This window comes from Martes martes (genome assembly GCF_963455335.1).
Source record: "Martes martes genome assembly, chromosome: 15".
Lineage (NCBI taxonomy): Eukaryota > Metazoa > Chordata > Mammalia > Carnivora > Mustelidae > Martes > Martes martes.
This window is the reverse complement of record NC_137903.1, coordinates 42,831,895-42,858,423: the sequence shown is the minus strand read 5'-3', so window position 1 is coordinate 42,858,423 and position 26,529 is coordinate 42,831,895. Positions and strand designations below refer to the sequence as shown.

General features: G+C 38.9%; 1 pseudogene across 1 annotated transcript in view; it reads left to right on the top strand.

The window, feature by feature from the left end:
• LOC308355941 (large ribosomal subunit protein uL1-like) overlaps positions 1-25,417 on the top strand; it is a 44,431-nt pseudogene extending 19,014 nt beyond the window's left edge. The window contains exons 2-3 of the transcript in view: positions 23,995-24,568; positions 25,406-25,417. The product of the transcript in view is annotated as a large ribosomal subunit protein uL1-like (transcript). The remainder of the gene's footprint in view (positions 1-23,994; positions 24,569-25,405) is intronic.
• Positions 25,418-26,529: the final 1,112 nt, after the last annotated feature.

Here is a 26,529-nt window from a genome sequence, read left to right as displayed (position 1 = left end):
TGCCATCGGGGAAATACAAATCAAAACCACAATGAGCTATCACCTCAAACTGGTCAGAAGGGCTAAAATTAACAACTCAGGAAGCAACATTTGTTAGAGAGGATGTGAAGAAAGGGGAACCCTCCTACACTGTTGGTGGGAATGCAAGCTGGTGCAACACTCTGGAAAACAGTGTGGAGGTTCCTCAAGACATTAAAAATAGAGCTACCCGGGGCACCTGGGTGGCTCAGATGGTTAAGCGTCTACCTTTGGCTCAGGTCATGATCCTGGGGGATCCATCGGGCTCCCTGCTCAGAGGGGAGTCTGCTTCTCCCACTTCCTCTACTGCTCCCCCTGCTTGTGCTCTTTCACTTTCTCTCTCTCTCATATGGATAAGTAAAATCTTAAAAAAAAAAAAAAAAAAATAGACCTACCCTACAACTCAGCAATTGCACTTCTAGGTAGGTATTTACCCAAAGGAGCTAACATAGTGATTCGAAAGGGTGCATGCACCCCAGTGTTTATACCAGCAATGTCCAAACTAGCCAAACTATGGAAAGAGCCCTAATGTCCAATGATAGATGAATGGATAAAGAAGATGTGGTTTATATATACAGTGGAATATTACTCAGCCACAGAAAGGATGTAATCTTGCCATTTGCAACAACATGGATGGAACTGGAAGATACTACACTAAGCAAAATAAGTCAGTCAGAGAAAGACAAATACCATATAATTCCACTCATATGTGGAATTTAAGAAACAAAACAGAGGAACATAGGGGAAGGGAAGGAAAAATAAAATAAGAAAAACAGAGAGGGAGGCAAACCATAAGAGACTCTTAACTATAGGGAACAAAGGGAGGGCTGCTGGAGGGGAGGTAGGTGGAGAGATGGGGTAACTGGATTATGGGCATTAAGGAGGGCACTTGAAGTCATGAGCACTGGGTGCAGTATGCAACTGATGAACTCTTGAATTCTATCTCTGAAACTAAGATTACAGTTATGTTAATAAAAATTGTTTTTAAAAAAAAGGACATGATCGGGGCACCTGGGTGGCTCAGTGGGTTAAAGCCTCTGCCTTCAGTTCAGGTCATGATCCCAGGGTCCCGGGATCGAGATCCGCATCGGGCTCTCTGCTCAGCAGGGAGCCTGCTTCCTCCTCTCTCTCTGCCTGCCTCTCTGCCTACTTGTGATCTCTCTCTGTCAAATAAATACAAAAAATCTTAAAAAAAAAAAAAAAAGGACATGATCATAAAAGAAAAAGATTAATGCATTACAGAGAGTAAGATGTGGAGGCACAATTCTATTATAAATAACCAAATACATCATTTAAAACAATCTCACAAAATAAACACTCCACATTCAGATGACCCCACTGCTGAATTCTACAAATATTCCAGGAAGAAAGAATACCAATCTTACATAAACCCCTTTCATAAAATAAAGAAAAAACATAACAGCTTGTTTTATGAGGTTAGTGTAACTCTGATAAAAAGCGTAAGAGCACATTTTTTTTTTTAAAAACTACAAACCAGGGGCGCCTGGGTGGCTCGGTGGGTTGGGCCTCTGCCTTCAGCTTGGGTCATGATCCTGGGGTCCTGGGATGGAGCCCTGCATCGGCCTTTCTGCTTGGCGGGAAGCCTGCTTCCCTCTCTCTGCCTGCCTCTCTGCCTACTTGTGATCTCTGTCTGTCTAATAAATAAATAAAATCTTAAAAAAAAAAAACAGTATGTTTCATGAACACAGATTTTAAAATTCTCATCAAGTATTAGCTAATGGAATTCAACAACACAAAACAAAGATAACATACCATAACCAAGTAGAGTTTGTCTTAGGAATGCAAAGTTGGATCAACATGAGAAAATCAATCAATGTAATTCAGTACATTTACAGATTAAGAGAGAGAAAAAACATAATCATCTCAATAGAACACAGAAAAAACATTTGAAAAAAACTCAGTATTTATTCCTGCTAAAAATCACAGAAACTAGGAATCAAAAATAATCTTCTTGATCTGATAAAGGACAACCACTAAAATCCAATAGGAATACACTGAATGCTTTCCTTGGAAGATTAAAATTAGACAACAATATCTGCTCTCATCTCTTTTACTCAACATTGTATTCAAAGTCCTAGATAGCACAATAAAATGTTTTTGTTCCTTATACGAAAGGAATTGCGGATTTTGGATTGATGTGCTGGTTCCCGTTATTTGATATTCTATACTTCTGAATCCCATCGACTCACCCATGTGATCCACAAAACTGTGGATTAGGGCAGCTATTCACTAAAACAATTTTCAGTAGAGATGAGACGGGATTATTTTGGAAACACATATGATCCTACATACTTATCTAGAAGGGGGAGAAAAAATAATGCTTCCAAGAACAGACTGACTTTACTGAATCATGATAATTTGCCTGCAATTGTCTCCTTTTTTATGAAGCACACTCATATCATTGCCTTTGGTTACTGGGGAACAATAATGACTGTTCAAATTCTCCTTCCATTTCTCCTTCTCAACTTTTTTTAAGCCTCAAATCTCCACCATATTTGAAAAGTAACAGTTCATTGTCAAAAACGGTCTTGTTTTTTATTGCAAAATGTTGTCTGCGTTTTATAACAAATTTACTTATGGCTGTGTTTATTGCTGTTTGTTGTGAACATAAAGTTTATGGTATAGCACATAAACTGTATATGTTACTCCATTCAAAGCAATTGCTTGTTAACAACCACATTAGTTATCTGGTGACTAGGAAGATATTGTAAGCATTTTACATCCTAATATGGTAGTTTGTTATGTGTTTGTAAACAATGGCCCAAAATAGGTTACAAGAAGATAGACAGATATGTTGTACAGTCTGGTCTTAACACTGAATAGATACCTAGATACATAGATGAAGATAGAAAGAAGGACAGAGAGATAGAATTTGAGATAAAGACACAGAGATAGATAGAGATCCAGAGATGGATGAAGGGATAGGCAGATAGAGACAGAGACACAGACAGGGACAGGGATAGGGACGCAGATATAAAGATGGAGACACAGAGGCGCCTGGGTGGCTCAGCGGGTTAAAGCCTCTGCCTTCGGCTCAGGTCATGATCCCGGGGTCCTGGGATCGAAGCCCCGCATCGGGCTCTCTGCTCAGTGGGAAGCCTGCTTCCCTTCCTCTCTCTCTGCCTGCCTCTCTGCCTACTTGTGATCTCTGTCAAATTAATAAAACCTTTAAAAAAAAAAAAAAAAGATGGAGACACAGAGGAAGAGACAAAGGTATAGGCGGACATAGAGAGAGAGACATCCTGGGCAGATGGTCGGCACTGCTGGTGGACTGGTAAGTCCCTGAACCTAGAGCAAGCCAGCAGATGCCAGGCACTGCCACCAGCACTAAGAAGAATTCCAAGAGCCTCTCCGTACCAACTTCCTGTGCACCCAGAAAGAACTTTCCTTCTTGCTGGTATTATATTGTGCCTGGTGATTCTCATCTGCTTCAATGCCTTGACATAGACCTGAGGGCACTCCGTGTCAGCGGTTGAGATGGTCCTCACCTTCTTCTGTCATATACATGTGTGACCTGCACACCAAAATGCAGTTCATCCGCTAGCCCTGAAGCGTTTTTTTCTGAATCCTCATTGTTGTGAACCACGAGCTGACCATGTCCACTGCTGTCCCCAGTAAACAAGGGAACCCCTCCAAAACTGACACCAGGGTACTTATCACCAAGGGCCTCTTTGGCCATGATGACTACTCTACACTTCTATGGGAAAAAAACATACAGTAGCCTCCACTGACTGCAGATGACGAACAACAGGCTAACGCCCTCACTTCTCTGCAACCCCCAAGTAAATTCTCCTTCCGAATAATTCCTTCCACTGCCAACAATGCTCCGTGCCAACTGCCAGCCCCTTACTGAGCTAAAAGCGCCTTGTTCGGGGTTATTTGGCTTATGGTCTGCTGACCAGCTGTACCCTTCTAGGTTTAGCTAACTTTAGGTCACTTTCTGCGTACCCAAGAGAAGATACTGGTTCTAAATGGTTCAGGCCCCACCTAAGCCATAGAGTGAAGGGAAGGGGTACTTCAGATTTGAGATTCCAAATCCCAGGCTGTGACCCCACTCCAAATAACCTCCTCTGTGTAGAAAGTGACTCTAGAGAAGGATAAATAAAAAAGAGACAGATGGTTCGGAAACAGGATAATAAATAATCTTTTGATGTTTAAAAAAAAAAAAAAAGGAGGCATTCTACCAGAAGAAAATCGAACCAGGAAGACATTCATTAAGGTATGTCTGATAAACTTTACTGACTACCAAGATAAAAAGCTTTTGCACAGCAAAGGAAACTACCAACAATACAAAAAGACAACATACTGAATGAGAGAAGATAGCTGCAAATAATGTATCCAATAAGCAGTTAGTATCTGAAATATACAAAGACCATATCCAATTCAACACCAAAAAGAAAAAAAAAAAGAACAATCTAATTAAAAAATGGGCAGAGAGGGGCATCTGGGTGGCTCAGTCATTATGTGTCTGCCTTCAGCTCAGGTCATGATCCCAGGGTCCTGGGATCAAGCCCCGCATTGGATTCCCCGCTCAGCAGAAAGCCTGCTTCTCCCTCTCCCACTCCCTACTTGTGTTCCTTCTCTTGCTGTCTCTCTCTCTGTCAAATAAATAAAATCTTAAAAAAAAAATGGGCAGAGGATCTCAATAGACATTGGTCCAAAGAAGACATGCAGATGGCCAACAGGTACATCATCAGGGAAATACAAGTTAAAACCACAATGAGCGATCACCTTATACATGTCAGAATGGCTACAATCAAAAAGACAAGAAATAACAAGTGTCGGTGAGGATGTGAGGAAAAAAAGAACACTTACACGCTGTTGGTAGGAATGTAAATTAGGGCGGCCACTGCAGAAAAGTGTGGAGTTTCCTCAAAAAATTAAAAACAGAAATATCACATGATTCAGTAATTCCACTAGTAGTTATTTAGCCAAAGACAACAAAAACACTAATTTGAAAAGATATATGTACCCTTATGCTTACTGCAGCATTATTTACAACAGCCAAGATATAGAAGCAACCCAGGGGCCCATCAATAGATGAATGGATAATGAAGAGATGGCATACACACTCAATGAAATATTACTCAGCCATAAAAAATGAGATTTGGGGGAACCTGGGTGGCTCAGTGGGTTAAAGCCTCTGCTTTCGGCTCAGGTCATGATCCCAGGGTCCTGGGATCGAGTCCCGCATCGGGCTCTCTGCTCAGCAGGGAGCCTGCTTCCTCCTCTCTCTCTGCCTGCCTGCCTACTTGTGATCTCTGTCAAATAAATAAATAAAGTCTTAAAAAAAAAAAAAGAGAGAGAGATTTTGCATTTGCAACATGGATGGACCTAAAGGGTATGACACTAAGTGAAATAAGCTAAAGAGAGACAAATACCATATGAGTTCACTTATATATGGAATGTAAAAAACAAATGAATACACGAACAAATGAAAACCAGAAAGAAACCCATAAATATAGAGAACAAACTGATGGCTACTGGAGGGGAGGAGAGCAAGGAGGATGGGCAAAATGGATAAAGGGGAGTGGGAGGTACAGATTTCCAGTAACGGAATGAGTAAGTCATGGGGATAAAAGGCATGGCATAAGGAATATATTGTAATAGCACTGTATGGCGTGAGATGGTAGCTACACTTGGGAGCATAGCATAACATACAAATCTGTGGAATCATCATGCTGCACATCTAAAATGTGTGTCAATTATATTTTGATTTAAAAAAGTGAAAGGCATGCCTGTACTGTTTGCACTTGGAGGAAGATTAGGGAGCAGAAAGCAAAAAAATACAAAATCTAAAACTGCAAACTATTTTGACTGAATGACTGAATTTTTGTTTCATACGCTCATGTTGTTAAAAAAAAAAAAAGGCTTCAATGGCAAAAGGATTTACCTACAAGAAAAAACTTGTTTAAGATAAATTCCATTTCTTGGATGCTGAATTCAGTCAAATGCCAATTTTTCCCTCTTTTGAGTTCATATTACTCACACTAAAAGAGAGGGCTATGTCACCATATATACATATCCCTAAAGCACACACATTCCCTCCCCCATCATCTCTATTGCAAATTTCATTTCAAGTCTCCCTAACAATGGAGCAATGTTTGCAGTCCAATGGCCAATCCCCCCTTGGGTCCTGAAATAACCTCCCACAGGCTGACAGCAAAGGGTCAGAAAAAGACACTTAACATACAGACTTTCTTCAGCTCTCTCTATCACTAGCACTCTCACCCCACCTTCTAATCATCTTATCTGGATGAATTTCTCCTCTGCAGAACCACACCAAACGTGAGCTTATTCTACAAGTCTGAGAGGAAACAGGATTAGTGTAAAAAGTCTGGTCTTAGACTCCAAAGTCCATTTCTGGCAAACCCAAATGCATATTTGGTCAAGTAGAAAGTGAACCAGAAAAACTTGGTTAGAACCACAAAGGTATAAATGAGTCACTGAGATATTTTATGGTGTGCTTTATTTGGAGAGTGGCCATTCTGGAAAAGGTCAGCAGGATGGCTTCTCCCCACAGGACACTGGGACTTTCTTAGATGATCAGTACTGTTAGGAGCAATTTACTGTTCTTTCTTTCTTTTTTGTAGTAAAATTGCACAAATGCAGGAGGGGAAACTTTAAACAAAACAGGGAGTTCCTTCCTATTATAGCCCTTGGGCAGTTCTTTCTCAAAATTACCTCCAGTAGGAGTCTGTTACTTTCCAGAATCTCCATGCATTTATATATGTGTATGTGCTTTAATAGTAATCTATCTAATTCTGTTGTTTGACACAAATGAAGGACTGTGGTTTATTCTGTATTTTTTAACAATATATCTATCTCATTTTTAAGGAGCTGCATATTTCCCTATTATATATTTAGGTTGTTCCCAAATTTTTAGTCATTATAAATTATGCTACAACTTACATGTTAGGCTACAACTTACACCTCTTTTCCTACTTGAGAATTTATGTCCATTTAGATAAATTCCTAAAATAGAACATCTGCATGAGAAATTTTCTCTTTGGTTAATTTTAATAGATATTGCTAAATTGTCCTTTCCAGGGTTATTTGCACGAATCTGTCCTCGAGATAACGGTGGATGGAAGTACCCCTTTCCCATGCAAACCAAAACTATAATGTGATATCTCCAAACACCCATCAGAATGGCTAACATCAACACAAGAAACAGGTGTTTGTGAGGATGTGAAGAAAAGGAAACATTCTTGCACTGTTGGTGGGAATACAAACTGGTACAGCCACTCTGGAAAAGGTCCTCAGAAAGCTAAAAATAGAATTACCCTACAATCCTCATTGCACTACTAAGTATTTATGCAAAGGATACAAAAATACTAATTCAAAGGGATACACACACCCCAGTGTTTAGAGCAGCATTATCTACAGTAGCCAAGCAATAGGAACAGCCCGTGTCCATCAATTAATGAATGGATGAAGAAAATGTGATATAGTTATACAATGGAATATTACTCAACCATAAAAACAAATGAAACCTTGTCATTTGCAATGACCTGGCTGGAGCCAGAGATTATTATGCTAAGCAAAATAAGTCAGTCAGAGAAAGACTAATACCATATGCTTTCACTTACATGTGGAATTTAAGAAACAAAACAAACGAGCAAAGGGAAAAGAGAGAAAGAAAGAAGAAAAGAAAAAAAAGGAAGGAAGGAGAGAGGCAAACCAAGAAAAGACTCTTAACTATAAAGAACTGTTGGTTACCAGAGGGGGCAAAGAGGATGGGTGGAACAGGTGATGGGAATTAAGGAGTGTACATGTTGTGATGAGCACCGGGTGTTGTATGGAAGGGTTAAATGAGTATATTGTAGACCTGAGACTAATATTACACTGCATTAACTAACTGGAATTTAAATAAAAACTTGAAAAAAGAGAGAAAAAATTTCCTTGCCCATAGCCTCGTTAATGTTATATTACCCAATTTTTAATCCTTTCCAATAATCTGGTAAGTAAAAAAAAACCCTTTTGTATCCTTTTGTTTCAATATGCATTTCCTTGTTTATAAATGAGGTCGAGCACTTTGATATGTTTTTTGTATTTCTTTGCATATATTTTTCTGTAAAGTGCCTGGTTATATTATTTGCTAATTATTTTTTCTGTGTGTAACTTGCATTTTTCCTATTAGTTTATAAGAATACTTCTGTAGGGGCGCCCGGGTGACTCAGTGGGTTAAGCCTCTGCCTTCGGCTCAGGTCATGATCCTAGGGTCTTGGGATCGAGCCCCGAGTTGGGCTCTCTGCTCATTGGGGAGCCTGCTTTCCCCTCTCTCTGCCAGCCTCTCTGCCTGCTTGTGGTCTCTGTCCGTCAAATAAAATCTTTAAAAAAAAAAAAAGAATACTTCCGTATTAAGAAAGCTAGTATTTTGCCTGAAACATCGCATATATTTTTACAATTTGCCAATTGTCTTTTGACTGTTTATAACAGTTATTGCTATACAGAATGCCTTTTTGTTAAGTAGGCTCCATGAACAGCGTGGAGCCTAATATGGGGCCTGAACTCACAACCCTGAGATCAAGACCCCAACTAAGATCAAGAGCCAGTTGCTTAGGTGGCACCTGGGTGACTCAGTTGGTTAAGGGTCCAACTCTTGATTTTGGCTCAAGTCATGATCTCAGGGTGCTAAGATAGAGCCATGTGTCAGGCCACTCACTAGGCATGGAGCCTGCTTAGGATTCTCTCACTCCCTCTGAGCTCCCCACCCACTCACTCACCCACTTTCTCTCTTTAAAAAAAAGTCAGATGCTTAACCAACTGACTGAGTCACCCAGCCACCCCAGAAAGCTTCTTTTCCTTTGGTATATAGACATTTATGAGTATTTTCTTTTACCTTTGTGTTTTTATATCTTCATTAGAAAATTCTTTCTTACACCAAAATTACTAATTTTTTAAAGATATACATCTTCCTGGGTGACTGGGTGGCTCAATCAGTTAAGCACCTACCTTTGGCTCAGGACATGATCCCAGGGTGCTGGGATCGAGTCCCACATTGGGCTCTCTACTCCGCAGGGAGTCTGCCTCTCCCTATCCCTCCCATTGCTCATGCTCTCTCACAATCTTTCTCAAAACACCCCCCCCAAAAATATATATATATATATATATGCATACACACACACACACACACACACACACACACACACACACACAGTTTCCCACTTATTTCTGACAACTTAGAAGTTGACAGACTCAGCTATGTTTTTCCCCAAATGGAAAGTTCCAATACCAAATTAATAATCTCTGTTTTCTCACTGATTTGAAATGTCACCTTTACCACATAAAATTCCCATACTGTTTTAAGTCTATATGTAGGCTCTTCTCTCTTCCACAGCCAGCCTAGGATATGCAGAACTCTACAAGTTACAGACGTACCACTTTGGTCCACGAGGCAGCTGAGCCAGGACTGAGGCAGCCCAAGTCTTAAACTGGTGGTTCTGCATGCAGCCTTGCTCTGAGTTCCCAGGGCACCATGAAAATATTTTCAATTTCTATGTGTACCCAAACATGAAGAAGTCTGTGAACCACTAGTGTTTTCAGGGGTGTAAGATGAAGCAACCTCCACAAAAGGCTCAAACCCAGGTTCCATCTTTACTGGCTGTGTGACCTTGGGTGAATTATCAATTCACCTTGTTTAAAACAGAATTAAAACAGTTTTCTATTATTGTCTATTAGGAATGGATGTTGAATTTTACCAAATGCCTCTTAGCATCTAAAAGGCAGTACTCTGTGGGGGCGCCCGGGGGCTGGTTGAGCATCCAATTAATCTCGGCTCAAGTCTTGATCTCATGGTTGTGAGTTCAGGCCCTGCATTGGGCTCCATGATAGGTGTGGAGCCTACTTTAAAGGGGCGCCTGGGTGGCTCAGTGGGTTAAGCCTCTACCTTCAGCTCGGGTCATGATCTCAGGGTCCTGGGATCGAGCCCTGCATCTGGATCCCTGCTCAGCAGGGAACCTGCTTCCCCTCTCTCTCTCTGCCTGCCTCTCTGCCTACTTGTGATCTCTGTCTGTCAAATAAATAAATAAATAAATAAAAAGAAAAAAGAAAAAGAAGATAACACTACATTTTTAACCCTTTCACCTATTAAACGTTTGAATTAAATCAGCAGGTTTCTTAATATTCAGCCAAATGGTCATTCCTGGCAGGAACTTTGCTTAGTATATATTATTCTTTTAAATCACTAATGGATGCTATTAGAATTTTTTTTAAAGTTTTGACATCCAGAAGTTATATTTGTCAATGATTTTCTTTTCTTACTGTACCACCTTTATCAAGTTTGAAATAAGTGCTTTCTGGCACCATAGAGAATATTCAAAAGCTTTCTCAGTATATCAGAATAAGTGAAATAACATTGGGATTATTTATTCTCTGCAGGTTTGAAAGATACCACATGTGAAGATCTCTGACCTTGGTACTTATTATGTAACTCTTTGACAACTTCCTCTATTTCTTCCAAGAAAAGCAGTCTGTTTACATTTTATATCTTCTCTCTCATCAATTTTGGTCATTTATGTTTTCCTAAAAAAAGAAAAACATCTATTTTGAACAGATTTTCAAATTTATTTGTTCAGACTTGATCAAGGAAGTCTATGATAGTTCTTTCAATTTCCTCTAATCGTGATTTTTCCATTCCTGTATACAGTGAAGTTGCATATTCAATTGTATAAATGTATAAGCTAACATTGACTCTAAACCCTCAAATCTACTGTGGTTACAAAACCATAACATTATAACTGAGCAGAGTAAACCAAGCAAAACTCCAGAATTTTCCAGGTATCCCCTTTAATCTTTCAGGATCTGATAATTATCTCAGTCAACAAAAATTTACTGAGTATCTAGCCAATATTGTTGTAGGCAAGTAATATAGTACAGAATATGATTTAAACACCCAAATGTAATGGGAACTTTACCCATAGCACTCCAATAATCACACTCATATATATTACTTTGAGAGAGATTCAAACTCAAACAATTTTTAAATAGGGCAAAAAAAAAAAAAAGATGTTCAATGACTGGATTTAGCTTGGTGTTGACATCTTCAGATCCCTGCATACTACAAAGACACACACTATTTGGCAGAGCTCAATGTCAACAATTTGCCCAAGACAAGTCCTGTAAAATCTCAGAATCTAACCTACTGACTTCCTCAAATGCCTTTTCCCCTTCCTTGCATGTAAAGTACAACTTTTCTTAAATAACATGTTCAATTACGTAAAATTATTTTGTATGTGAAAAATTCAATGCAACAGACTACATACATAAATAATACACTCTTATAACTGCTGAATGCCTGTCCTTATACGGTTCACCCCTTGTACTACATTTTCTATCCCACTTGTTGCCATTTCTACTTCAGGGACACCAATGGTGAATAAGTTGGACCTCCTTTGCCTTTCCTCTTCAGATTTACCCTTCCACCTGTCCCGTGATAATGAAGATGGACCTGATAAACATTTCTCCTTCATGGGCTGGCACAGTGCCAGGAGAGGGCACAGGAAAGACACTGAGGAAGAAAGAGGTGTCTCTTCCAGGTTCTAGTGCTCCTGTAGGCAGGCCCCTGCGGTACAGGTGGCTTCTGCAGCACACACAGTTTCTGAGAGGCAGGTACCAAGAGCTCTCAGAGACCAGAAGCCCATGGCGCCTCCCCCTGAGAAACTTCCCTAGAATCTTCTCTGCCAGCCCAGCAGCTCCTGGTGCACAACTCCACGGCCTCAGCAAACTTCCCCTTCCAGTGAACCACAGCACATCCTCTTCACAAGATCTGGATCTCAGACCTGGGTGAAAGGGAAGGAGGTTTTCCAGAGTTTGGATAACATATCTTCCTTGACTAACAATATACCTGATTCCTAGGGGTGGTAGGTGTTAACCTATATCCACTACTTATGAATTTAGCATTCCTTTTTACTCCTTACTAATTGTTATGGGCCAAATCATGTTCTATCAAAGGTCGTATTGTTAAGTCTTAACTCCCAGTATCTCAGAATGTGAATATATTTGAAAATAATGGCCTTTAGAAAGGTAATTAATTAAAATGAGGTCTTTAGGGTGGGCCTAAATCAAATATGACTAGTGTCCCTATATGAAGAGGAAATGTGGACACAGGCACAGAAGGAAGACGATGTGAAGACGGGGCGGGGGTGGGGGGAAGAGACAGCCATCCCTAATCCAGGGAGGATGGCCTTGGGATAAATTAACCCTGCTAATTTCTCCATAAATTGTGAAAAAATAAATTTCTTTGGTGAAGCCATCCAATCTGTGGTACTTGTTATATGGCAGCCCTTGGTAACTATACACTAATCAATTGCCCATTATTCCAACCTTTTGCTAGGGTTAATAATTCATTATATTATTCTTTTCCAGTTACAATTACTATCTAGTTTTTGTCTCCATTCATAGTTTTCTTAAACATTCTTAATTCTTTATAATTAACTTTTTATTTATACCTAATTTTGCAAATTTTCTCAAACCTGTCTTCCATACACCTCATTGTTTTTTTCTGCTTTTTAATACTACTTCCATTCTTAGAATACTTTTTTTTCCTTTCCATTTCTTTCTTGTAGGCTTCCAAATCACTTTTTGTCTCTTTATGTTGTCTTAGTAATTATTTCTTTAAAGTCGGTATTTCTTCCTGTGCTCTTGTTTTGTAAACACCTCTCTAAAAATCTCCTAAGGGGCACCTAGCTGGTTTAGTCAGTGGAGCCTGCAACTCTTGTTCTCAGGGTCATAAGTTCGAGCCCTACACTGGGTGTAGAAATTACTTAAAAATAAATTTTTTTTTAAAATCTCCTTGATATCTCAAACAGGTGTTTATTTGAAATATTCAACTACTGCTTAACGTAGTTTTTCTGATGTCTACTCACCATCTACCTTGAGGGCCTTTGGCTCCTTTCCTCCTTTCCCTATTGTACTTCAGTTTAAGCCCAGTGCTGCCTGACTTTTAAGCCATTCTTTCTATGCCTGCTATTTGCTGAAGGAAAAACCAGGGAAGTAAGGTGGCACAACAGACAAGTTCAATAACCACATGTTTTTCTCAGATATCTGTCCATGCTGCTGGGAACTCCAGACCACATCTCCACGCTCTCACTGTGCCTCATTCCACATAAATGGGATGATTTCTGTATGATACCATCATTTACTAATTCAGCTCAGTGACGGGTTGACACAAAGCTGACTGTCACTCGCTTTCACTCCTCCACCATGTCATAGCAACACTCTTCATGAGATGGCTTTGCTTTCAGGTTCCTTAATTCTGCCTCCCCTGCCACTCGATCAGTGTAGAATGAAGTTGAGGGCTCTTCCTAAGCCTGTCTACATCTAAGACTTTGCTATTCCAATTAAAAGACTGCTATTTGTACTGTTCAAGTCTGAACCACCTACGCTGGGGAACCCTGAACACTGCTCAAAATACAGAGATATCTATCGCTGTGACATTTTCCCTTTGGCTTGATTTGACTCCTTTGCCAGTTATTCTTTAATCTCAGGGTGTGATTGCTATTTCCATCAGTTGTTTGCTACTGTTTATTTAACCTTTGTATTACTTTTGATTATTTCAGAGACAAGAATGGAGCAGAATTACCTTTACTCTATCATTGCTTAACCATAACTCCCTCATAATTAGCATTTGAATCATCATGGATGCTTCAAATGTTCTAATCATGGTTGAGCAAAAGAGGAAGTTGACCGTCCTATCTCCTCAGTGCTATGTGCTGCCTCTGATACAGCACTGGGACTGGATTTTGTCCCAAAACCCTTCTCATTCTAGCTTTCCAGGGACCACTATCAACTAATGAAAGTTGGCACGTGACAAGAAAATCATTTGCCAGAGGTACCTAGCTGGCTCAATTGGTAGAGCATGCAATTCTTTTGTTTTTTTAAAGACTTATTTATTTATTTATTTGTTTGTTTGTTTGAGAGAGAGAGAATGCAGGCATGTGTACACAAGGGGGGAGGGGCAAAGGAAGAGGGAGGGAATCCTCAAGCAGATTCCCCACTGAGTATGGAGCCTGATGTAGGACTCTTCATCCCAGGACCCTGAGATCATGACCTGAGCTGAAATCAAGACACAGATGCTTAACCAACTGAGCCACCCAGGCACCTGGAGCACTGACTCTTGAACTCAGGGTTGTGAATCCGAGCCCTACAATGGGTGTAGAGATGATTTTTAAAAACTTTTTAATCTTTAAAAAAAAATCTTTTGCCATTCTGTATCTACATTTGTGATCTCGCATAAATAAAAAATTTATTTGTGAAACCCCTCCTTTATAACCTCTAATAGTATCAATTGTCCAGTAAATTTTAGGGAAATTTTTCCAATGACATCACTGGTAGATCATCTTTGCTGATGCCTGGACTCCCAAAAGTCCACACTGATTCCTAGTCTTTACTTCCAACATGATGCACAGTCAGAACACGTTTTAAATCCTCTGACTGAAAGGCACAGACGCATATCAGAGAAATCTGAGAGAATAAAATTATACCAGATGTTAACCCTAAAGCATCTTTCCACCTGTGAGCCACCACAATCTAGTTTGTTTGAGCACACTCTTCACAGACTCTTAAGGTTTTCGCTGGAATTTATAATCTGCAAATGGATGGAATAAATTACTAAAACAAACCATTTCCTGTTCATTCTGGACTGTCTACAACTAGTTAAACTTTTAGCTTTGAACTTATAGCCTTTGCTCTCTGAAAAATACACATATTTTTGGACATTGCAATTGGGTGATAATCCAAAAACTAAAAACTTGGCCATTTATTTTCTTTGTAAACACAATTTTGAAATTGTTTTAATAGGATATTAAATCTGACATTTCTTGTTTTCAGTTACTTTTTTTTATACAAAAGATGTCACATATACATCATAAAACAAGGTGCTTGACTACTTCATTCCTTCATATGTTCAACATACAACTCCTGAGTGCTTACTATGCACTCTTTTAAAACCTACTGATACAGGAATATACAAAACAGACAAAAATGCCTGCTTTATTGCTGCTTCCACTGCACTAGACATCAAAGACACCTCTTCACTCACTTCTTGATTGTCTAAGAGATGGCTAAAAATCCATTGGGAGGTTGCTAATAAGGATTTTTGCGGGGGGTAGGGGGCGTGGAGGGAAGACTGTTGTTAGTGTTATATTTCTTTCTCCCCATTGAAGAGAAAAAAATTTCCCTGGTCACCTCAACCCCGCTGAAGGTTCAAAAGGACCATCTGAAAAGCTAACACACATTTTCTGGAAGCTGAGAGACGTAGGGGAAGCTAGCTGACCCATGGATGAACAAAGAAGTGAAAATAAGTATAGCTAAGAGCTTCCCATAGAAGAATAAGTTTGTACAACAGTAAGCTACATATCTGTTGAGAGCAGGGCTAAAGGGTCTGTTTCCCAATGATCAGGTACAGACCCTGTAGAATGGAGTTGCCTGATAGTCAAGTTAGTTAGCTGACCTTGACTCCCACCAAAACTTCTGGCCAAGAGCAGCGCAGTCTCAACAAGAGGATGAAGGCAACCCATGGATGCAGAAGTGGAGTGGAGGGATGAAACTGGCCACAAGGAAGCAGCGTCCCTCATGCCAGGAACCTCATGGTAGGGACACAATCACTAAACTGAAAGAAGTACCATAGGGAAAAAAGGACAAGCCTTGGATTCCACTATGCTCAGGTGGCATCACTAACACCTTGCAACTTTACCAGACCAGAAGAACTGTTCTGCCGCTTACTTCTCCATCTATTCTAACATTACAGGGCTCCTAAACAGCAACGATTAAGTGTAGAATGCAGTGAAACAAGAAAAGACAAAAGTTAGGTCAAAACCCCTCCCTACCTCACCTTTTCAGTCCTCTAAGACCAAGGCAGACCTAAACTGAAGGAGAAGAGATTTTTAAATGAATAAGATTTTGGATTTTGATACTTGTCTGTGATGTACTTTTAATTATTTATTGAGACAGAAAAACCATGGGACCTTACTAAGGCTCTATCCCAGGGGCTAGAAATAACTAATCCAAAGAACAAGTGAAAAATGAAGGGCTTTCTGCCTCACTCTATTCAGCTCATTTAATAAGTTTAGTTACATTTAAGTTTAGCTTTTCATAAGTTAGAAATTCATGGTTAGGAAACCTTCTGAATTAGATTTACTGGGAGAACAGGGTAATACAGCTGTGGATTCTTTGATGTGAAAAGTAAAGTGAAACGATGCCTCCTTGACCAGTTTCTAATTATCTATGGCAACAGAAGATTAGAGGTTCACAGAAAAATAATAATTTTTACTACACTATTCAGCAGCTTCCCAAAGTTCTCCCAAATACCTCTAATTCCTTCTATTGTCTAATCTCAGAACAGGGAGATTGCGACCTGCGAATTACAGAGCTCCTAGCTGAGTAATTTTTTTGTCCTAAAGCTGATTCTGAGTATGAAACCTATAAAAAGTTCAACTGTGATCAAATAAAGTTTCAACCACCTTTGCCAGAGGATACAAAGTTCATCCAGAATAAGAGATAAATGAGTCAGAGATTAAAGATAGTAGCTGTCTTCAAATCAGTTTGCTCTGGTAGCATGGATCCAGCAATATTGAAGACATGTCCTCATGTCCTCAACTTATCACAGAAACAATCTTTCTGAACACATGATGGACAACTGTGAAGCCTAAAAACAGAGAAAGGACACATGTAAATTCTACCTCTAATGAAAATAAACTAATAACTCTAGAGATGATAGCCTTGTCACCTTAACTTTGATACCTGAAGAGACCAAATTCATCAAGCATTTCACTTATAAAATACTAAAAGATCACAAGGTGCTACTGAATAGTAAGCAGGACTTTGGGAAGGATAAATCAGCCAGACCTATGTGGTATGAGCCCATGACAGACTGTCAGGCATTACTGATGGAATGAGAAGAGAAAAAGACTCTAATCCTGGTTTTAAAAGACATACTCATAAATAAAGTTGGGGATACTTTCAAAGTACATCACTATAGGAACTCTCAACTTACTAGAAGGCAGAACAGATGGGAATTTCATTCTCCACTTTTCTTTCCTGGAGAAAGGACAAGAGGGATGGTTAAGCTTTAATATATGGGGGAAACAACAACAAAAAACACTACCAAATTTTTTGTAAATTGGGAGCGTGTCATTCATTCTGCAGGTGGAGAAAACACACTTTCTCTACTTTGTTTCCATCCCCCACCCACCAGCATCTCTCCACTCTGAATTCATAAATCTGTAATATTAAAAGTCTATAATATCTGTAGCCATCTATAAATGGCTTTGCAGATGAATTTTTTTTTAATGCTACATTCCTCCAAAAAAATCAAAAGCTAGGGGATTTTGCTACTCCTCAAAAAATGAGAGAGGTTCAAGGGATGCAGAAAAAGTAAGCTAGCTGGGTACAACCAAGATAGGCTGAACAAAAATAAATGAATTCATGGGATCTGGGTTTTTTTCATACCAAGGAAATGGAAAGAAGTTCAATCCATGTAGACAGAATCACAAGAAGAGAGGAATTGAGTGCAGGATTCCATTGACTTTAAGATGGTTTTGACCTGAAACCAAAGGGTATACTCCCACAGGAACCAAAGAAGCCTCAAGGGGTTAATCAAATTATAAGAAACTTCCATAAAATCTCAGAACTTTTCACAAATGTTGCCTCAACTGAAACATTGCTTTGCTGTGATAATATAACAAGCTCAATCTTTTCCACCAGTGGAAGCCATTCTTTTTCAAGTCCCTTTCATTAATCAGGAAAGAGGAAATAGGGCTTCAGATGTTCCTTGCTCCAACCATTCTACCAACAACTCATGACAGCTTTTTACCACTCTTATTACCATTAGTTACAGATCATACGCCCATTCCTGATGACTTTGATCATCCCTACCCAATCCCATTCCTATTCTTACTGGCTTAACACCTAGTTCCCTGGCTATAAAATTCCTTGATTCCAATGCATCCACTAATACTTCACTTCAGCTATAAGACGGCACAGCCACACTTCGGATTTTACTTGTAAAATGGTTCCAAACTCATAAAACCTGGTTTTTCTCTATACATTTTCATTCCCTCATTTGTATCGAACTTTTTTTTTAAGAGATATTGAGAGCAGTGTGGAAGCAGGGTGGGGGGTGGGGGGTACAGAGGGAGAGGGAGAGAGAATCTTAAGCAGGCTCCATGCCCAGCACAGAGCCCCATGCGTGGCTCCATCTCAGGACCCTGAGATCATGACCTGAACCCAAATCAAGAGTCAGATACCCAACTGGCTAAGCCACTCAGGCACCCATGAACTCTCTTAACCTTCATTATGATCCCAGAACTTTGGATTATAGAGAAAACAAAACTAACTTTAAATATAAACTTTCATATTTATAGGCCATATGACTTTACAAGAGTTATTCCATAAACCTCAGGCTATTTCTTGGTATAGCAACACACTGCCATTGCCTGATACAACTCAACTGACATTCAACTCACCATTAGAAAGTCCATCACAATATACAAAATGATAAAAATTGGCTATAACACTGTAAGCTAAAAATAAGACCACATGACATTTCCAAGGGGAATTTCCACTAGCTGCATTGTCAGTCAAAATGGATTAAGAAACATTCTTGAACTATAAATCACATTTTCCACAATCTAAATAAAATATCATAAAAATGCCAAAAAAGGGAAGAAAGGCTTCGCCTCTCTCTCATTATGTGTCTCCAACTCTGAGATACAAGGAGTATACCAACCAGCAAAACAAATGACTATCTTTCAACTATATCAGCCAAAGCCAGAATAAAAAATAGTCATGTTTTTTATTCTTCTATTTACTATTTCTTTTCTTTCTATATCTATTCAAGGACTACCATCTCTAGTGCTCAGTGCAGTAGAAAGCAGACAGGGTATCAGGAGGTATATTATATCCAATCATTTTTAGTTGCCTATGTATGTTTAAATAAAAACCCTATTGGAGATACAATTTTTCATCCCACATTATACCAGGAAAAAAAAAATTTCATCTTATGCCCTGGTAAATCATAGAACCCAACTGTTAAACCTAGATCTAACACCAGTGCCTACTTGTGATCTCTCTCTCTGTCAAATAAATAAAATAAAATCTTTAAAAAAAAATAGCTAACTGTACACGCCAACCTTCCCATTATAAAATAAAAAGTTTAATCTATTTTTTAAAGATTATATTCCTATTTGTCACCAATGAGTAACTGGAATTTCAAATTAATAAAAATACCAATGACCATATCACATAAGAAATGAAATACTTAGGAATAAATCTAACAAAATATTAATTGGTTCTGTATATTGAAAATTACAAATCATCATTAAAAGTCAAGGAAGATCTAAATAAGTGGACATACCACAGGAAAGGACTAGAAGACTCAATTTTTTTAAAGATTTATTTTATTTTTTTATTTGGGAGAAAGAGTGCACAAGCTGGAGGGGCAAAGGGAGAGGGAGAGAGAATCCCAAGCAGACTCCACTCCCAGCATGGAGCCCAATGCAGGGCCTGATCTCACAACCCCAAGGTCATTACATGAGCCAAAATCAAGAGACATTCAACTGACTGTGCCACCCAGGTGCCCCTAGAAGACTCAATATTGTTAAGATACCAATTCTCTCCAATTTGATCTGTAGGTACAGTGCAATACTAGTAGATATCCTAGCAAGCTATGTGATAGATATTAACATGCTTCTTCTAAAAGTTGTATGGAAAAGCAAAGGAACTAGAATTGCCAAAACAATTCTGAAAAGGTGAGCAAAGTTGGAGGAGTCAAAATCATAATGAAACAGGGGCACCTGGGTGGCTCAATGGGTTAAAGCCTCTGCCTTTGGCTCAGGTCATGGTCCCAGGGTCCTGGGGTCAAGCCCCACATTGGGCTCTCTGCTCTGCGGGGAGCCTGCTTCCCCCTCTCTCTCTGCCTTCCTCTCTGCCTACTTGTGATCTCTCTGTCAAATAAATAAATAAAATCTTTAAAAAAAAAACATGAGACAGGTCAGTGTGGTGTTGGCAAAAAGAATATAGTTATTATGATAACCTAATAGATGCTGGAGACATGAAGTACAGTTTCTGCACCTTCCCAGACATATGAGGAAAGCCATGAGAAACTCTTCATTGCCCTACCCGCTTCTGTGGCCACATGAGCAAGCCCAGGAGAGACCAGCAGAGCAATCCAGTAGAGACCAGGCAAAATTGCCCACCCACAGAATTTTGAACTAATAAATGATTGTGTTTTAATTTTGGAAGGTGGTATCTTTACATTGCAATAAATAACTGATATGCCACAGTAACTCCAATGCCAACTGGCAGTAGCACAATTATGCTGGAGGGGAAGCCAACACGAAAAGAAATGGTGGCAATCTTAGCAAACTGCTTAAATATTTTACTTTTGCTTGTTGTGATGAGCATTGGGTGTTGTATGTAAATGATGAATCACTGAATTGTACTCCAGAAACCAATACTGCACTGTATGTTAACAAACTAAAATTTAAATTTTAAAAAAAATTTTTTAATAAAAAAATAAATATTTTACTTTTGCAAATTTTATAAAAGTATATAATCATGTGATCATGTGAACACATTGTCCAGAACCTTGGAAGGGACATGGGTAAGTACAAATCCTTGGAAGGGACATGGGTAAGTGCAAACATAAGCATCATTCAAGGTAAATCCATCTCTGGTAAGCATGATGCTTAATTTTGAAATACTAACATCCTCTTTAGTGCCATAGAGAATAAAGGAATGCCTGGTATAACCTCACTATATAGCATTGTTCTAGATGTCTTGCTCATAGAATAACAGTATTTAATGTTTATTATGTGTCATACACTAAACTAAGCATTTCACATAGATTATTTAATTCAGTCATCACAATAACCTCATAAGGTAGGGACTATAACAACACTCTTCAGATGCAGCAACCAAAGCTCACAGTGGTTGTTAACTGCCCAGAGTTACATAGTTATTAAATGTCAAGTTTGTATAAAGTCTGTGCTCTCAGTACCTAAGCTCTGTAATACATGAAAGATCTAAAAAATAAAATTAAATGGAAGGAGAATATTTTATTTTTAGTTTTTATATATTTTTCCTATGACTGGCAGGGGATTTTCTAATATGTTTTCTAGATATGAAGAAAAACCATCTATGCTTATATTCATTTTAGAGATAACCACCTTACTGATCTCTCCCATAATCTTAAATTGATGCTCTAGGGTTATACCAGTAGATAAACATATCATCTGGAAACAGAGATCAGTGCATGCATTCAATTCTATAGAAACAAATGGAAAATATATTAGAAATATTATAACTAATAGAGTTCATCGAAGTGAATACACAATACAAATTTTTTAAACATAGTTTTCCTTAAAGCCAATAAAAAACAGTGAGAAAACATAACAGGGACATGTAATGCTTAGAATAGAAATTAAATAAATTGTACCTAGGAACAATAATGAAACATGCAAATCCTGCTTGAAAAAATTTCAAATATTTAATAATCGAAGGTATCACATGATGGATCAAAGAAACTATATATAAAAGCTAAAACTGTAAATAAAACTCTTAAAAGAAATCATGGGGGAAAACTTTCATTATATTGAGTTTGCTAATAATTTCTCGAATATGACAGCAAAAGCACAGGCAACATAAGTAAAAATAAATTGGACTACTTCAAAATTAAAAACTGTGCACCAAAACACAATACAGTAAAAAGGCAACCTATGACATGGGAGCAATATTTGCAAATCATATATCTGATGAAGGATTAAGCTTCAGAACATATAAAGAACTCCTACAACTCAATCACAACAACAACAAAAAGCCTGATTGAAAAATGGCAAAGGATTTGAATAAACATTTCTCCAAAGAAGATATGTAAATGGTTAACATGCACATGAAAAGATGTCCAACATTACTAATCACTTGATAAATGCAAACAAAAACCCCAAGTAGATACCATCTCACACTCATTATGATGGCTACTGTCAAAAAAAGAAGAAGAAGATAGCAAGTGCTGATAAGGGCATGGAGAAATTACAAACCCTGTGTACAGCCAGTACATAAAATGGCATAACCATTATGGAAAATAGTATGGTGTTTCATCAAAAAATTCAAAGTAGAAATACCATATGATTCAGCTATTTCACTTCTGCATATTTGCCCCAAAGCATTGAAAATAACGTCTTGAGGGGCGCGTGGGTGGCTCAGCGGGTTGAGCCTCTGCCTTCAGCTCAGGTCATGATCTCAGGGTCCTGGGATCAAGCGCCGCATCGGGCTCTCTGCTCAGCCGGGGAGCCTGCTTCCCCCTCTTTCTCTGCCTGCCTCTCTGCCTACTTGTGATCTCTGTCAAATAAATAAATAAAATCTTTAAAAAGAAAAAGAAAAAGGAAAATAACGTCTTGAAAAGATATTCATATACACATGTTCAAGGCAGCATTATTCATAATAGTCAAAAATTAGACACAACCCAAGTGTCCACTGATGGACGGACAAAATGCAGTACATGCATACAATGGAATATTATTTAGCTTTTATTTTTTTAAAGGTTTTATTTATTTATTTGACAGACAGAGATCACAAGTAGGCAGAGAGGCAGACAGAGAGAGAGAGGAGGAAGCAGGCTCCTTGCCGAGCAGAGAACCCGATGCGGGGCTCGATCCCAGGACCCTGGTATCATGACCTGAGCCGAAGGCAGAGGCTTAAACCCACTGAGCCACCCAGGCGCCCCTTATTCAGCTTTTAAAAAGAAAAAAGTGTGACATATTCTTCAATTGAAATGAACCTGGAGGACATTGTTCTAAATGCAAAAGCCAGTCACAAAAGACAGTGCATGATTCCTCTTACATAAGGTATGCAGAGTACTCAAATTCACAGAAACAGAACGTGGAGTAGTGGTTGCTGGGGGCTGGGAGGAGGGGAAAATGGGGAGTTTAAGATTATGATTTCATTTATGAAAGCATCTTTGAAATGACAAAACTATAGAGGTGGTATACAGATTGGCAGTTGTCAAATGCTGGGTGACAGGATGAAGGAGGGAGATACTGGTGGCTATAAAAGGATAACATAAGCCATTTCTTGGATGAAACTACTTTGTATCCTCACTGTAGGTGATGATCACACAAATCTAGATGTGTTACAAAACTGCACAGAACTAATTACACACGCACAGAAACACAAATATGAGAGTGTATAAAACTGGTGAAACCTGAATAAGGTCAATAGATTATATTAGTATCAATTTCTTGATTATGATATCATATTACAGATAAGTAATATGTATGATTCCTGGGCCAGCAGCATTACCTGGAAGTTGTTAAAAATAAAACTTGGGGGACTCCTGGGTGCTTCAGTGGGTTAAGCTTCTGCCTTCGGCTCAGGTCGTGATCTCAGGGTCCTGGGATCGAGCCCCGCATCAGGCTCTCTGCTCAGTGGGGAGCCTGCTTCCTCCTCTCTCTCTCTCTCTCTCTCTCTCTCTGCCTGCCTCTCTGCCTACTTGTGATCTCTATCTGTCAAAAAAAATAAATAAATAATCTTTTTTTAAAAAATAAATAAAAAATAAAAAAAGAAAAGAAATAAAAACGTGGGCTGGACTCCAGACCTACTGAATTAAACCCCATACAGACCAGACAGAATTACCACTCAGAGATCAAGGTTTCCAAGCTGGAAGCAGTAACTGCATGTGACTTCAGGATTGCTAAACTTGGGGAAGAGATGGGGCACCTGGGTGGCTCAGTGTCCAACTCTTGATTTCAGCTCAGGTCATGATCTCAGTGTTGTGGAATCAAGCTTCACATCAGGTTCCATGCTGGGTGTGGAGCCTGCTTAAGATTCTCTCTCTCCCTCTGCCCTCCCCCCCAAAAAAACCTTGGGGAAGAGATGACTGTGACTCATGAAAAAGAATAACAGTGCTATGAGACTATATAGGAAATCCTACTTAGGAACCAGCAAAAGCACTAGAGATTTTTGGAGACAGTGGAACTGCAGATCAGCTTGAAGAAGTATGACACTCACAAGGACAAACATTTCTTGGGCACCATCAGGCTTAAGTTCACTCCCCTCCCTAAGTTCTCCATGTGCGTCTTAGGAGACCAGAAGCTCTGTGAGGACACCAAGGTTGTATCCACAAGAATATCCCCCACATGGACATTGAGGTGCTGAAGAAACTCAACAAGAATAAGAAGTTGGTCAAGAAGTATGATGCATTTTTGGTCTTAGAATTTTTGATCAAACAGATTCCACAAATCCCAGGCCCAGGCCTGAAGAAGCTTAGCAAGCTCCCTTCCTTGCTGACCCACAATGAGAACATGATGGCCAAAGTCAATAAAGTGAATACCATGATCAAGCTCCAGATGAAGAAGGTGCTGTGTCTGGCAGTGGTCCCTCAGCCACATGAAGATGGCAGATGATGAGCTTGTATACGATGTCCACTGAGCTCTCTATTTCCTTGTGTCACTGTTGAAGAAGAATTGGCAGAACCTCTGTGCATTACACATCAAGAAAGAGCACCCTGGGCAAGCCCCAGCACCCATACGTACTGAGGCACAGCTTACAAAACCCTAGCGCCAAAAAAAAAAAAAAAGAACAAATAATGTTTAGAAAAATTGTACAGCTGTGAGGATGGACTGCATTTGTTGGCTCACCCAGCACTATCTCCATTCTGACCTTCTACTCAGGAATGTCCCTTGACACTGTCTGGCCGATGAGATATAAATGGAAATCTGCTGTAGTGTTCCTAGGAAAGCCTTTTTTCTTTTTTTTCTTTTTTTTAATTTAAAGATTTTATTTTTAAGTAATGTCTACAGCCAGTATGGGTTCAAACTAACAACTCTGAGATCATGACATGCGTGTTCTACCAACTGAGCCAGCCAGGTGCCCTGGAAAACATGTTTTCTTTTTCTCTCTTTCTTTCTTTCTTTTTTTTTTTTTTTTTGAGAAAAAGTGAGTGAAAGTAGGGGTGGAGAGCGAAGAGAAAAGAAAGGAAAATAGAGAGAATGCCAAGCAGTTTCAACCCCTAGAACGGAGCCCAGGACTCCATCCCACAACCTGGAGATGACGATCTGAGCCAAAATCCAGAGTCGGATACTTAACCAACTGAGCCACCCAGGCACCCCACATGTTTTCTTTTTTTCTCTCTCTCTTTTTTAAAGATTTTATTTATTTATTTGCTTATTTGAGAGAGAGAGAGTGCACACACGAGTGCAAGACTAGGGGAGGAGCAGAGGGAGAGGGATAAGCAGACTCCACACTGCGGTGTAAAACCCTGAGATCATGACCTGAGCCAAAATCAAGAGTCAGATGCATAAGGGACTGAGCCCATCACCCCACCCCCATGTTTTCTTGATCCAGATGTTGCCCCTTCCTTTTTTAGATCCACATCTAGGGAAAACTATCCTAAGGGAATAATCAGATAAATGTATACACATTTAGCTCATGATGCTCACCATTGTGTATTTATTGGAAATAATGTTCAATGATAAGAGAACAAATAAAAAATAATAAGGAATTTCTGTTTTCATAGGATGGAATTTTTGTGGCCATTATGGGTAATGACTATTAAGAATTTTGATGACATGGAAATACTTAAAATATTAGGTGAAAAATCAAAGTGAGAAGCTATATACATTTTTCATAAACAATTTTATACATGCATATTCACATATATACACCCTCTAAAACTTAATTTAACTTGAAAATAAGTATATATTATGACTCTTTTGAGGTAGGAATAATGATTATTCCTTAAGCATTATTTAAATGACTAGAGTTTCAGTTCTTCTCTCTTACATAAAGCACACTGATGATTTCTGATGTGTAGCCAGGACTGAGAATCTCCAATACACTCTTGTAGGGGTGTGTGTGTGTGTGTGTGTGTGTGTGTGTGTATAAGATCTTTTTTTAAATATAAGAACACTCCAAATGTTAAGACAGCTGTAACTGGGTATAAATGCCCCATTACAAGGCATTTTATATTTTTGTGTACTTTTATAATTTTCTACCCTGTAATCATTATTATTTTTAATATAATTTTTTTTATTTTTAAATGTTTTTAGTACAAAAAATGATTTTAAATGTTTAAAAGGGAAGAAAATAATCCAAGTTCAAGCTAGACCTACACAGAGCTGGAGAAGCAGCTCAAACAACAAAACAAACTACCTGAGGGGTCTTGAACACCTGCCTTCCAATGGTGACACTGCCTGCTTACCAAGCTCTGCTTGCAGATGAACATCTGCATGCCTGTTTGCTTACTCCTCCATTGGTCCCGACAGTGATATTAGGTTAATTTCCTGAGCCTTTCCAAAGACTACAAGTGTATGAGTATACACACATATTAAGTTTCTTCTATTCACATGTAACTTTTTCCCAATATGAGATAAATTCTTTTGCTCTCCCATGTTTTTGCCTTTGGGAGTCTCTATTTTAAGATTCACAGAAAGCAGAAAATAAAAAAAAATACATTGGGAAAGAGGAGTTAGCTTTTCAAGGAGTGGTAAA